Source organism: Triticum urartu, chromosome 4A (genome assembly GCF_056163025.1).
Source record: "Triticum urartu cultivar PI428250 chromosome 4A, HENAU_Tu73, whole genome shotgun sequence".
Taxonomy (NCBI): domain Eukaryota; kingdom Viridiplantae; phylum Streptophyta; class Magnoliopsida; order Poales; family Poaceae; genus Triticum; species Triticum urartu.
The window spans coordinates 589,325,874-589,340,037 of record NC_141876.1 but is presented as its reverse complement, the minus strand read 5'-3'; the positions used below and the strand labels follow the sequence as shown (position 1 = coordinate 589,340,037).

At 44.4% G+C, this 14,164-nt stretch overlaps 1 non-coding gene and 1 pseudogene across 1 annotated transcript; one reads left to right on the top strand and one right to left on the bottom strand.

Moving 5' to 3' along the window:
• Positions 1-5,871: 5,871 nt before the first annotated feature.
• Positions 5,872-5,954, bottom strand: TRNAY-GUA (transfer RNA tyrosine (anticodon GUA)). The gene has a single exon. It is a non-coding gene; the product is annotated as a tRNA-Tyr (tRNA).
• Positions 5,955-7,741: 1,787 nt separating this feature from the next.
• On the top strand, positions 7,742-11,242 carry LOC147976903 (small ribosomal subunit protein uS2m pseudogene; annotated as a pseudogene).
• Positions 11,243-14,164: the final 2,922 nt, after the last annotated feature.

The following is a 14,164-nucleotide window of genomic DNA, read 5'->3' as shown; positions in this document are numbered from 1 at the left end:
ATGGGGTGCCTGTTTACCTAAGTAGGCCTAGTTCTTTCTATAATGAGCATTCGCGTCCGGGGACTTTGATCCAACTTCAGCCGATGGGGAAACGGCAAGGGATGCACCGGTATCTGGACACGTGATGGACCCAGTAGTAAATATTCCTTTGTGGAAGGCTTTGGTTATACCTGGGTGGCAAAGCGAAGTTTCTGGTGGGTAGGTGTCTAAAACAACCCTCTGCAAGGAAGCACGCCCGTATCAATCCTTTAATCGGAGACTAGACTAGCGTTAGGAAGGACAAAGGAGACAGACAGAATTTACATCAGAAAAAAAAGGACTTTTTGAAGTTTGAGTGAGGATAATTGTCTTAAATTTCGGAGAATCGGCTGAAAAAACGCGGAATTGTCTTCGCCTTTGTAAGCGAAAATGTCCAGTAAAGCCTATCTCGCTTTTAGCCTTCATGGTGAATGGCCCACCCTTTCTTTGAACCTTGTCAATGATCGAACGAACTTACAGATATGAACTGAGTGCCATTTGATGAGTAAGATCGAACAAGGGAGAGGGATATGGAAAGGATGAAGTAATGAAAGAGGAAGTCATTGCTAGTAGTAACGACTTGTCACGATCCATTGGTTCATATAGAATCCATGTCCTAGGTCTATCAAAAAACATTCTTTTCGCTAAGCGTATATAATAAAATAGAGTGAAAGGGTCCACCCCGAAACCAAGGGGGTACTAACTAACAGCTGAGTCCTCTCCGAACCGCAGGAGATAGTTGCCCATCATACGGCTCACCAACTTCACTTGCCTCTAAGGGGGGCTCGCTCCGGGCAGGTTCGGATCACTTACTATACACGGCCCTACGAAGGGGTTAGGAGCGTTTTCAAGATGATTCTTTCTTTGTCGAGACGAAAAAGGAACCCATCTTTTCGATTGAAAAATGTGAGTCTGTTTTGCCCACTTTATCCATCCCCCTCTATCAAAATGATCAAAAAGGCATTTCAAATGCTTCTTATTCCCGTGTTTGATCTTATCCATCTCTGCCCCGCTTCCATGTGGGCAGAGACCCCTGTAGAGAATGAAGAGGAGCCAAGGATCTTACTCTCAAGAGTGCTTCGATAGGCTCCACTCTCTCCCCTGAATAAGTCAGGCTCCGTTAGCCTGGGCTGAGATGGGGATAACGAGTCGACGATTGAAGCCCCCAACGTTCTGCCAGACACTGGACAGGGGTAAGCTCTGTAAATGTGTAGAGCCAAGTGTAGTGTGGTGTAGTAGTAGGCACTTCTAGGCCCCTTCCCGGCTACTGGATCACTCCAGTGCTTCGGGTACTACGGACCCTCTGCCATCCATTGCAGCAGAGCCGTTTCATGAGCGGGGGGGCTAAGCGCAGTTCTTTGAATCAAAGGTTTCATGAAATCGAAATCGATTCTTTTTTAGATATCTGGATAGATGGATGGATCTATCTTTCTATTCAGATATCTTTTGCAATCAGCCCCAAATCCTTGATTTGGCCAGGAAACAAAGCACTGCTTTGGGCCCAGGAAGCGAAGGGAATGAGCTCGGCTGCTTCTCCCCCACACTTCTTTATTTCTCCGTGCCCCTTCCGCATGCGCTTCGCGCGCCATTGGCGCTTTGCTCTCCTCTTATTTCTTCATTGGAGGGTTCGGATGGACTTCGCCGTTCTTTCCCAACGAAAATGGAAAGGGCTGTATCACATCGAGATGTCGATTCGTTTTCCGCCCCAAATGAGATGGGGAATTAGTCACCTCTGTCCCTTCATCTTTTTGAAAGGAATCGAGGCCCGGCCCGGCTCGCGTCGTTCCAACAACCGACGGGGAGCACCTCAGTATACGATCGCGCGCAGTAACTGGGAGTCCTATTACACCTAAGGCCAACTTCCATTCACCAAACCCAGGTTCATCTCGTGTAGTGATTGTGGACTCGTACAAGGATATGGAGTCGACGGTTGATGTATCAGACTCGACCCTGTCTTTCGTAGCATGCATTCCCATCTGTGTTGCAACTGATTCGGTAAGCTACGTGTCCGGTGCACGGAAAACTGCCTTCGGTCTCCCAACCTTACTCATGGCAACCTTCCGGCCGCCCAACGACCTATAACGCTAGTCACTACTCCCACTGGGGCTAGGAAGTAAGCCCCACAACCCAAAGCGGCGAAGAACAAATAGAATTTGCTACAAAAGCCGGCTAACGGGGGTATTCCTGCGTATGAGAACATTGTAATGGAGAAGGTCATAGCCGAAATAGGATTCGTTTTGGCTAGAGCGCCCAAATCCGCTATATATTTGACACGGGTTTGCCGTAATGCTGGAACTATGGCGAATGCATCTATCGTCATTGATGCATAAATAAATATACCAATTAGTAGTGATTGAATTCCTTCTATGGTTCCACATGAGAAACCAGTACGAATATAACCTACATGTCCAATCGAACTATGAGCTAGAGGTCTTTTGACTTTCGTTTGGGCCATGGCGGCCAGTGCTCCTAAGATCATAGAAGCAATGCTGCAGAAAAAGAAGATTTGTTGTAATGTACCCCCATAGGAAGCAACAATAGAAACACGTGACATATTTGCAGAAATAGAGATTTTAGGCGCAATAGAAAGGAATGCTGTCACCGGGGTGGGTGAACCCTCATAGATATCAGGTGCCCACATATATAGAGTCAAAAGAGAGATTGAGTCCGAGGGAGAGGGGGGTTTTCTTGGGGCTCGAGAGATTGAATAGATAGGGCCCCACAAGTTGTTAATTCGCCGCTGGGGAATTCACACAAAAGGGAAGGACTTATTCTCAACGAAAAAAGTGCTCTCTGAACCGAACGTGAAAGTTGTTTTCCATCAGACGGCTGTTCACGTAACTCCACTCTCGGCTTGGATTATATATCCATTTGGTCCGCTCTCGGCCATTCCACACGCTGCCTAGCAGAGACGTGGTTATCTGAAGTGGATTCTCTCTTTTGTAGTAGATGCCGAACCTGCTGCTCAGTGGGCGGGCGCAGCAGCTACATGGACCCCTTTCTTTATGTTGTTGCCAGCGCTTTCCCGGGCCGAGCCGGAATTCTTTATTAGAACGTCGGCAGGCAAAGCCCGAAGGAAGGCTGCTATCCCCTCGGCCTTCTTCCTTTTCGATGAAAAACAAATCGACATCTCAATCTCCGAAAGCGTTTTCCTTACCCAGCTAATATCCCCCCCTTCGTCGAGCCTTTCCTTTAGTGGTAAGGGATATGCACCTTATCTGAACGTCGGCAGGCATTCCGGAATTCTCCTTTTTTGGCCCCGGGTGAACATAGGCTCAAACATGATTGGAGGGGTCCTAGCTACGCCATGCGTTCAATAAAAAAAAAGCAAGCCTCTGGGAAGCTGCAGGGATTACAAAAAGAGGGTGCTTTCCTGTGTTGCACTGAAAAAAGGACAAAGGAGAAGACGCTCTTCGACTTTCTTTCTTCCTCCCGCGCCCGCCTAAGCCCGGCCCGCGTTAGAGGGGAAGATTAGCAAAGCGGAAAAAGACAGAGGGAGGGGGAGCTGCATCTTATTCTCTTCGCAAGAACTTCAGGATCGGAGAAGCATTCGGAAGGGGCGAGGCCTTCATTTCGTTGGCAGAAGCAGAAACGATCCAATCCATTCGGGGCTTCGGGGAACCCAAAAACGAACTCTGTTTACTTTTTTCATAGATAGATGATATATATAGGAATAATATATACATCCCTTTACTTTAGATGTCTATGTATCTATTTTGGAATCATCTCCCGATTCTCTTTTTTTTCTAATTCGCACTGCTCTTTCTCTCTAAATTGCATCAAAGAAAATAGAGAGAGAGAGAGAGCAGATGGATCCTATCCCCTATAACGAACACTCATTCCTATCTATTGATAGAAAAGAAAGATCTTCGTCACGGACTTTTTCTTTGTTCTTTTTTTTTTAGATTGGAGGAATTCCTCATATCCAAGGCAGCTCCCCACAAACACCCCACCCATATGACTATGCCCCCTTTTGAATCGACAGTAGATTGGGCTTCATAGCTACTTTCATTCTAAAGACGAATATTAGTCAATAGGCAGGCTTCTTTCAGTAGCAAACATATTCATTTTCACCGGGCTCCGCGCACCTTTGGTACTTCTGGAGGGCAAGCAGTTTTATAGTGACTTCTTTCTTAGGGTAGGGCGACGAATACTTCCAATTCCGGAAAGGTCATTGGGTCGCCTTTGGAAGCTAAAGCGAAAGTTGTAGAAAGCCGGGAGAAAAAGCGAAAGCTTGCTCGAAACGGCCTATACCCTAACCCTCGGAAGCGAAGACGCAAAGCGTCACTTTTTTCAAAAGGAAGGAGTTTTTTCTGACTGAATCCATCCATAAAGCCGCCAAGGAAACGAAGTTCGTTCCCTTTCATCAAGTGGGTAAGGTAGGCAAACCACTTAAGCTTTGCCTTAGACTGACGGAACAAAGCTAAGAAGTAGGCTGAATGGAAAAAGGAAAGGGACAAGGGCGGTCGTCGCTTGGCGCGAAGGCTGCTGGTTCGGTACGGTACTAAAGGTCCTCGGACTTCCAGGCGGTTTTTCTTTTGGGCTGCTGTGAACCCTTGGATCTCGCCAATACAGCCTCCTATGGTTTTCGTTACCGAGATATCTTTTCTTTTTTCCCAGGGATTTTTTGGGTAATCAGCTCCCATGCTGCAAACAGTCAAATCTGAACCTTGTCGCTCTTCTTTCCTCGTGGGCAGGAAGCACACCAGCAGCGTGCGTTGCGTGATTCCACTGTGTTTTTTGCACTTGACTGGGTGGACAGTTGACCGGAAGATAACTTCGATTCGCCCGGCCAGCAGGCGGGCGGCGTGCTTATCTTGTGTGACAACACTACAGAGCGAGTAGCTCTTCTAGTCGGGCAGCTGTGTGACAACACTCCTGAGAAAGCGGCGCTTTTGTGTAACATGCTATGGTCTCAACGCCCTTACGAGGTAGTGATGAGTTTCACGCGCTCTAAGCCCGGCCCGCGCGCAGTTAGGAGGATTGGCCGCTATCTGAGCGGTACCACCCACCCTACCCTACTACCTATAGGGGGCCGTCCGTCCTACAGCCGCCCGAAAAGGAACTGCAGTAATCTTGAATAGGAATCCTACAGCGATAAAAAGAATCCCCATAAAAATACCACTAGATCGAGCACCAGTGATTTCGTATCCGGTCAAAATCTTGGCTAATTGATCGAAGTGGGTAGCTCCAGTAGACCCATAGATCATGGAACAAATAGGGTGGGTAGGCCCAACCACCACACTACACGTATAGACGCGAACCCCCCTCCTTACCGTACGTGCGACTCTCACCGCATACGGCTCGCACAAAGACTCCAAAATCCATCCCGAGCTTTTTATTCCACCTCTCCCTCCTCTCCAATCCTCGATCAAACTAGCCTTCCCCAGCAAGAAAACGTATCCGCTTTAGCAACAAAGCGCTCATCCCTTGCTTGTTCTTGAGCGCGCAAGGCGCTCAAGACGGTGATTCTTGCTTAAAAAAGGGCTAAAGCACTCCAGCTTCGAAGCTGGAGTTTGCAACTTCAAAACTACAGGTTTTAGCCCTCCTGCTGGGTGGGCGCTTCCTTCGTCTATCGTATGTCTCGCTTGGCTTCGTCCCGAACCAAGGAGGCATGATGGCGGGCGCGTGCGTGTGCCGACTGCAGAGACTACAAGCCGACGCCGGAAGCGACTCGCTTCTATTCTCGATTGGATATAGATGGGGAATCTCTATAGATCGTCTTTTTTCGACAACCTCTCTAAAACGCATACGAGAAAATTGCACTTCACGGCACGGCAAAAAAAAAGAGCTTCGCTCGGTTGGCCCTCCTAGGCTTCCGCCTACTTTCTCTTCTCTTAAGTCTACAACAAGTGGGAGAGGCAGGATTCGAACCTACGTAGAAAACCTTCAACAGATTTACAGTCTGTCGCTTTTGACCGCTCGGCCACTCTCCCCTTCCCGGGGATACGCCCTCCTCAAACAAAGGGTTCCTGAATAAGAAGGATGGCGGCCTTCGTTCTTAAGTTAAGAAGAGCAGATGGAACTATTAGATTTGCTAGCGTTCCGGGAGAATAAATAAGGTCATTTAGTAAGTTCATAACAATTTATGTAAAGCAAGGGGCAAAGCTTCTACGACAGCTTCCCCCTCATTGCCATCGTCGGCCTTCCCCAGCTCCCCTCCTTCGTCGCTTCTGGCTAAGCATCTTTCGGCGGAGGAAAGGAGGCGACTAGTCGCTTCTGGCGAAGCAGCGAGTTCATGAGCAAGTGAATGAACGAGCAGCGAGTGAAGTGCAACAGTCGTAAGTAAGGCTCGCCATGTTCCTAAAAGGAGTGACCATCTTTTCTTCCCTTCTACTGACACTGAGCGAGCAGCAAGCATAGGCAATAGTTTCCGTAGGGGTGGGGCGCAAGCAAGCGTTTTCAGGCTCCGCTAGCTAGCGTACTCTTCTGCTATCAATGAAACCGAAAGAAAAAACCAGTGCCCTTTCGTATAGATCGAGACGCAGTACTTTTTCTTTACTTCTTCCATACTAGGAAGAATGGAAGGAAATCCTTCGATAACACTTCTTCCTTATTTGAAGAAATGATATCCGACGCCCGTGGAAACTCTTTCATTTCAAAAAAGTTCTTCTTCTTAAGAAGCAAATAGCATTTCCTATTGATTTGTCCCCTGGACTAGACCTATGTAGATTCGGAATTATCCGTCGCTACGCTGTTCCCAAGGACTAGCAAAATCGAAATAGCGAAATTCTTGGGTCATCTCAATGGGTTCAGAAACCACACGTTTCTCTGGATCATCATAGCGTACTTCCACATATCCACTCAGAGGAAAGTCTTTTCGTAATGGATGACCCTCGAAACCATAATCTGTTGATATACGGCGTAAATCCGGATGATTGATGGAAGAAACACCAGACATATCCCATACTTCTCGCTCCCACCGGCCGGCTGATGGAAATAGACTGACTACCGGAGATATTCGTGTTACTTCGTCTGCACTTGTTTGTACACGAATGCGTGAGTTATACCGAGTACTCAGTAAATTATGGACAACTTCAAATCTTCGTTTTCGAGAGGGATGATCCACTCCGCAAATATCGATCGAAACTTGAACCCTTGTATAGGTATGCCATTTTAGAAAGCACAACAATGGAAATGGGTAGTCAGTATTGGTATAAGATCTATTCCCATGTTCCGATCTTTTCATTTTATGTACCCATTTCTTGGGTAAAATCTCCCAACTATATTGGAAAATGGATTGGTTATCCATAAATGAAAATAAAGAAAGCTTTATTTTGGTTCCGCTTCTTGCTCTAAGCAGAAAGACTTGTCAGAAATCGCCGGTTGGGTTGGTCCGACCAAGAAAGGCATGGGAGTGGAGAGGCAGAAGTGAAAGACTGGCTACCAATAAAGATCCAAAACTGCACACTTTATATAGTTATGTATCCAGGATCGGCTGCATGCTCTAGTGTTGAATCGGGTATAGAACCCAGGATGCTTGGTTACAATTCCGAATCCGCTAAACCATCGCTCGGGGAAAAGTATTATACAGAGCATTAGTACTTATTCTGATCCTTTCCTTATATTTAGATTCTAGTAGTTTATTTCAGTCGTATTCGTATCCTTACTGCGGTTTAGTAAGGGTAACAAATAAAAGTATGCAGGTTCTATTTTATTGTTCCGAGACATATGATGATAGCATTGAGAATGAGAAATCTTTGCAAAATGCACGTATTATTAAGGAGTTCTGGAACGATTACTACGCTAAGCTGTTGGATATTGACAAAACGAAAAAGACTTCTAATGTTGATATGTATCAGGATGATGTTAGAAAGTTGTTGATTAATGAAAAGAAGAATCAAAATGGTGTGTTTTCCGATACTGAATTAATAGATTTACAGAATCAAATTGCAAATTGCACAATGAAGTTCGATGAGGATAATCTATTTAAAGTAACTCCTAACATAGTAAAGTTCTTGATTAATAAAGATCAGCCTAACGCTAAGCAATATCTAAAGGGTTGCCTACCAAGTAGCTTACCTATGCTTAAGATGTTTGGTATCTATACGCTTGAGGCTATCATGATTCATGTACTAGGCTTGGTATTCAACACTCTTCAGGAATCATCCGCAGTTAAGGCAGCTAGATTTATAGATCAACTTAATTCAACTGTACGAGAACAAGCAAGGTTTCTACAATACAAAGCACCAGGTAGTGGTAAGGTGGAAGCAGTACTCACTAGTAAGGTAGAATCAGTTAAGGATGTTGTTCAGCCCAAAGGTGCTAGCAAAAAAGAGAAAAAGAAAAAAATTCAGTGTCATTATGATATCGGGAAATACTTGCTCCAATTCATGATTGAAAGAAATGTTCTACATATATCAACAGATAGGGGAGTAACAAAAGAAGATCCAGTGCTGGTTCTTAAGAAAGGTCAAGGGTATATAGAGAATTCTTGTTATGTTATGTGCAATTTGAACATAAATCTGCTCCCTATCAAACTCAATCTTCCGATGCTTTGCAAACCCTTGGATTGGCAACCAGCAGAGAGGGGGTCTGATCCTGATACATTATCGGATCTGATAGGAGGTTACTTATGCAAACCCACGGGGGATATCTAGAATCACTTTCGGCTATTAACTTCCCATGACTTAAACCACTTCTATATAAAGTTACATAAAAAAGAATACAAGCAGATGTGTGATATTTTGAATGGGCTTCAGTCTCAAGCGTTTGAAATAAACAAAAGGCTCTTGAGATTTCTGGAAAAGAATCGTCAATGTTTAGTTGAGTGTGGGCTTCTTTTACCAAATGCTCTGGCTCGCGTGAATCCGACAGAAGCCTCAGACATATTGAGGGAGTGCTACTTCAATAACGTCAAAGGTATTAATAATGCTTGTAGCTATAACATACTGTTAAATAAATTATTAAAACAGGTGCAGCAGGCTAGTTATGAAGATTTTTTAATAAGACTTGCGTCAGCATACGAAGGTTATCAATTCTATTTGCCAGCATTCATGGACTTCCGTGGTAGAATCTACCGTTCAGGTGTATTGCATTTTCATGAGCGTGATTTGTCAAAAAGTTTATTACTCTTTTCTGCCGATCATCCTCAACCTCCAGCACAAAACCACCTGTCGGAAAAAAAGAATCTCAGTCAACACTTAGCATGTGCTGCAGCCTTTAAGTATCCAAAGTTCTCGAACTTAGATGATGCCCTTAAATGGTATAACGAACACCAGACTGAAATGTTTACTTCGGACGAAAGTTTCATTCAATTTGCTGCGCAAGCTAGTGATCCATTTTTTTTCATAGCCAAGATCCTTTCTCAGGATGAAGGAGTGAGTAATTATCATCAGGTTCCAGTGACCCAAGATGCGAGTGCGAGTGCATATCAAATTATGAGTTATCTCTTGCTTAACTTAGAAATGGGTAGGAGAACGAATCTTCTTCCATCTTAAGACGGTAAAATCCAAGATGTGTACATGTGCTTGCGGGATGAGCTTAATAAATTCTTGGATACCAGATTGAATAATGTTAGTAGTAGTAATTAGAAGAAAAAACTCATAGATTCTATGTTAACCAGAAAGTTCGTCAAAGGATTGTTTATGCCATCTCCACAGGGGTCCGTCCGGTTCTTCCTCAAATGGGTTGCCTCAATCTTTATCAAAGTTTTGGTATCTAGCTTATCCAGCTACAGTATAGTATACTCCTTCCTTGCTCGATAGAGCTCTTTGAATCCGCTTCAACTAAATGCGTAAAATAGAGTAATTTCTTCAAAAGCCAGTTTCTTTCGAGAAGGCAGGAGGCCCATAGCGAGTTACAATAGTGCCAGTTCTTGTATGGAAGGCCGTAATTCCGGTAACCTCGACTGCTCTAAGAATGATCCGGGCTAGCCGGGCACATCACATCAAAGTTAGGTCATTTGTCAAAAACATGGCAAATAGCTCAGTTGGTTTGGTAAGGGAGCTATTCTCTCACTTAAACCACTCCCATATTAGGTATTCTATCTCGTCTTAAAGTTCCCTCGCATTACCCATAACTTACCACCTGTATCTCCGGAACTCAAATCGCAAAATGACAATGCTTTCGATAGTCTGTACTAAATTACTTTGTACGAATGCACATCTCGGCCGTCGGGTAGCTGATCACCATTTCAAAGTCTATATCCGTGGTTCAAGAAATGGAATTGCTATTCTCGATTCAGACAAGACACTGATTTGTTTACGAAACGCTCTTCATTTTATAGGATCTCCCAGTCGTCAAAAAGGCCGTTCCTTCTTTTTAAAGACCAATCATTTATTTATTTATGAGATAACGGAAGAAATGGCGAGCTATTTAAGAAGCTATTTAAGAAATGTGAATTCTCATTGTTTCGATGATTCTCAATGGAAGATCGGGGCGTTTTTGACCAAATCTTTTGCAAATAAAAAAAAATTCCGTTCAAGAAAGAAGAAGATCAATTTTGGGTTGAACCAACAACCTGATTGTGTGGTTATTCTGAATGCAGATAGAAAGTCTTCGGTCATACTGGAAGCTGATCGATCACAAATACCTATTCCATCCTTAGTTGATTCTACGATCCCATGGGAATCCTATAAAAGAATCACTTATCCCATCCCAGCGAATGATCCTATACAGTTCGTATATCTATTTCGTCATTCGATCATGAAAACAGTGATTCTTGAACAGAATGCGATTAGTAGAGAAGCGCAATCTCTCAGAGTCACTTTGAGTACGGGGAAGTCCGCAGGAGGGATGAGATCCGCCTGCTACTCCACCTCTTCTTCTTCCCCAATAGACGAAGAAGAAAATAGGGCCAAGGCGCTATTGGAGATGCGCAAAAAATATCCATCGGGAGATGGCGCTGACGCTGACGCTAACGCTCGCAAGGCGGTTTTGCAGGCAATTTCTAAAAATACTTTTTTTTTCGTTGAGCTCATAACCCGGTTTGGGCCGATTGACTCTGAGAGCGATCGAGGGGTCGCGGGCTCACACCTTGCTTTTGCGCATAGGATCGAAGAGATCCTAGAATTTAATGGAAAGAGCAGCGGCTCTCTGAAAGACCTCATTGATCTTAAATTGGATTTGGAAGACGCCTCTAAAAGAGAGGAGATTCTACTTCCATATTTTTCCTCAAAAAAAGAGGCAAAGTCCTAGCGTGATACAAAAAGAAATAATGGGCAAGGGCGGGGAATGATAGGTTCATAGATGTGGAGTAATCAGTTCTTCATTTGAAGAGTTAGTTGGCTGGCCTACCGGCCCGCAGATGTAGAGAGGTTCCCCCCACCATCCTCTTGAACTGCGAAATCAAAGCGATTCCTGTTGATGGAAGAAAGGCTAATTTCGTTTGATCCGATCCGCCTATGCCAGTTCGAGTCTGGCGAGTCGCTATCATCTGTTGCCCTAACTTTTTCTATTAGCTCATCTTGTCCGTAGTGATATTTTGGAGAAGGAGCAATTACCGGAGTGAGAAAGGTAGAAAGAAGCAATCACGAAAGCTAGTGCTAGTTGTGGCTTTTTGTACTAATCTTGTTTGTTCGGTAGCTCGCATCAGCAGCTTTAAAAGGAATAGAAAACGAGGCTTTTTCCACCACACCAGGGGCGGGCATTACGCTCAAGCAGGGGAAGTCAATTTGACTGCTGCTCGAGAACCTGTTTGAACAAGAAGAAGTAGCATGGCTCCAGCGGGGCAGAGCCAATTGGCTATGACATGGTGACCGAAATACAAATTTTTTCCACCACTTTGCAATTGCAAGAAAAAAGAGGAATCTGATCAAGTACTTGATGAGCGATACTGGAGATCGAATAGAAGGTAATGACTTACTCGATGCACATATTTAGGGCTATTTCTCTCATCTGTTTAATACGCAATTCTCTTCGATAAGAAGGGTTCTCTTGTGTTCCAGGGTTGATTAAGCGTCTGGTGGAACAGGGATACATTGTGTGAGGCCAAATTGCCTGACGAATTGATGAATATGGCTCAATATAGACTGGTCCAGGTATACCGGTCAGTCTTGAGCCACCAGGATAGCCTTCCACATATCCTGTTCCTCCCTTGAGTGGTAACTCTTTTCTAACCTTAGAATCCTGAACCAATTTGCTCCAAAGACTCTGTCATTGAAAGGAGTCCATAGGTTGATAAAATAGGTTTTCATGAAAACCACACGTAGATAGAAAAGGTAAGAGTTACACGTGCCAGAAGCGAGGAATACCGCTCGGAAGCCCGATTGAACCTGTCCTCATTCACTGCTATCTCCATATATTGGATGCCAAGCTTGAAAGGGTAATGGTCCGAGAGGATGGGGCCGTAGTCTTCTATTACGCACGCTACGCAGACGATATGGTCTTCGGCTTACCGAGAGGGGATAAGTCCACGCGAGTCACCCAGGGTCTCAAAAAGGTCTTAGCTAGAGTCCTTAGGGAGCTCCTACAGGGCTTCACTTCTACTGAAATTTCCAGAAAACAACCAGGGAGGCTACAAATTATCGGCTTGCCCCTGTCTCTGAAAAGTGAAGGTCAGCTCCACGTGGGTATTCCATCCAAACGATGGGAGAAGAGGATGACACTTGTTCGTATTGAAAACCGGAGACGAAGGGAAAGAGGTTTGATTGGAACATGTTCTACAAGAACTCCTGTGTAGAACACGCCCGTATCTATTCTATGGGCTGGCTTCAGGCCAACCCTACTGCTGAAGTAGAAAGCATCATATTCCGGTTTTTCCAACACTTGATCAGGAACCGGGCGCAGAAATTCCTTGAAGAGAAGGGGATGCCTACAACCAATGCCTAAATAAAGGCATATGTCGAAAAGTGCAACTACTAATAGATTCAGTAAAGGAAGGCCCGGAATGGGCTGAGCTACTGCCCGAAATAGAAGAGGACGACTAGAGAAGAGGAGCCTAATTCCAATCCAAACAATTGACGAGGGAGTCTAATTATTTTTCCGTTCTTGATTGTTTCAATTGCACTTTCTTCATTGGAGGGTTGCTTGGAAAGTGCGATAGTTACGGCGCTTGGAGTATACGGATTGAATTCTTCCTTCTTCTATAGGTCTTTCTGGGCGGCGAGGCGGAAAAAAGGTGTAGAGAGGGAGAAGGTACATAAAAAAAAACGATTTCTAAGGTAGAAAAGAGGCATCCACCAGTCATTGAGAACAGCTAATCCCGGAATTAGCAGGCCGGTATGCGAAGAGAATTCGGTATTGAATCCGCGAGGCCAGGTGAAGAAAAGTCCAATATGGGTGGATTACCTTTTTCTGAAGGATAAGTCTCTGGGACTGACTGAACTGAATGTATAGCGTCAAGATAAGAAGCACGGTAGTCGAAGATGTACCTTGTGGGGCGGGGTACGAGTAGACCAGACCAATGATGAAAAGCATAGATACGAGCATGGCCTCCCTGTCTCAAAAGCAGGCCGCCAAGGGTGCTCGCATGAAGCATTTCTCACTCATAAATAAGTAGTTATCACAAATTTAGAAACATGCTCTGATTTCTCTTATTGAATTTCATTCAGATTTTCCAGTATTCGGAGTTGCTTGGGAAAAGGTCTAGTCAGGGTCGGTTCTGTTCGGAGTTTCGGGTTGATCGGAAAAAAACACCCTAATTAAGACTTTTGTATAGTTTGTGTCAACCTGAGTTTGGTTAAGTGCCCGCCCGCCTAGATAGATACATAAGTGTCAGTTTGAATGAAGTCAAGTGTAAACCGTGTCAACAACGAGAAATTGAAGTGTAAATCTGGATGGTTTGAAGTGGAAACCTTAACATGCAAAAGTGTCTACCTCATTAGAAAAGCAAGTATCTACCGGCGATATATTCATTCGAGTATCAACCGGCGTCAACCAGTTGTCAAACTCCAAATATTTCGTTCGTAGGGGCATGAAGAAGTTGCTAAACCGGTTGTAAAGTGGCTCTGATAAAAACCATCATTGCTTTATTTTTTACTTTTCATCTAGTAACGTGCATGAATGGATATGGTGGGTAAGATTTGAAAACGTTTGACATCAACCGGGCTCTACTTTGCTTTTACTTTACTTCACTTGCCAGGTCATTGTTGTCGATATTGAGGTGAGGACTCTCTCTTTATTCTCGTTTTATTTCTCACTAAATGATCTAACAAACGCATGATTTGATTACTAAATATTGAGTCATTGAACGAATATTCGAGTA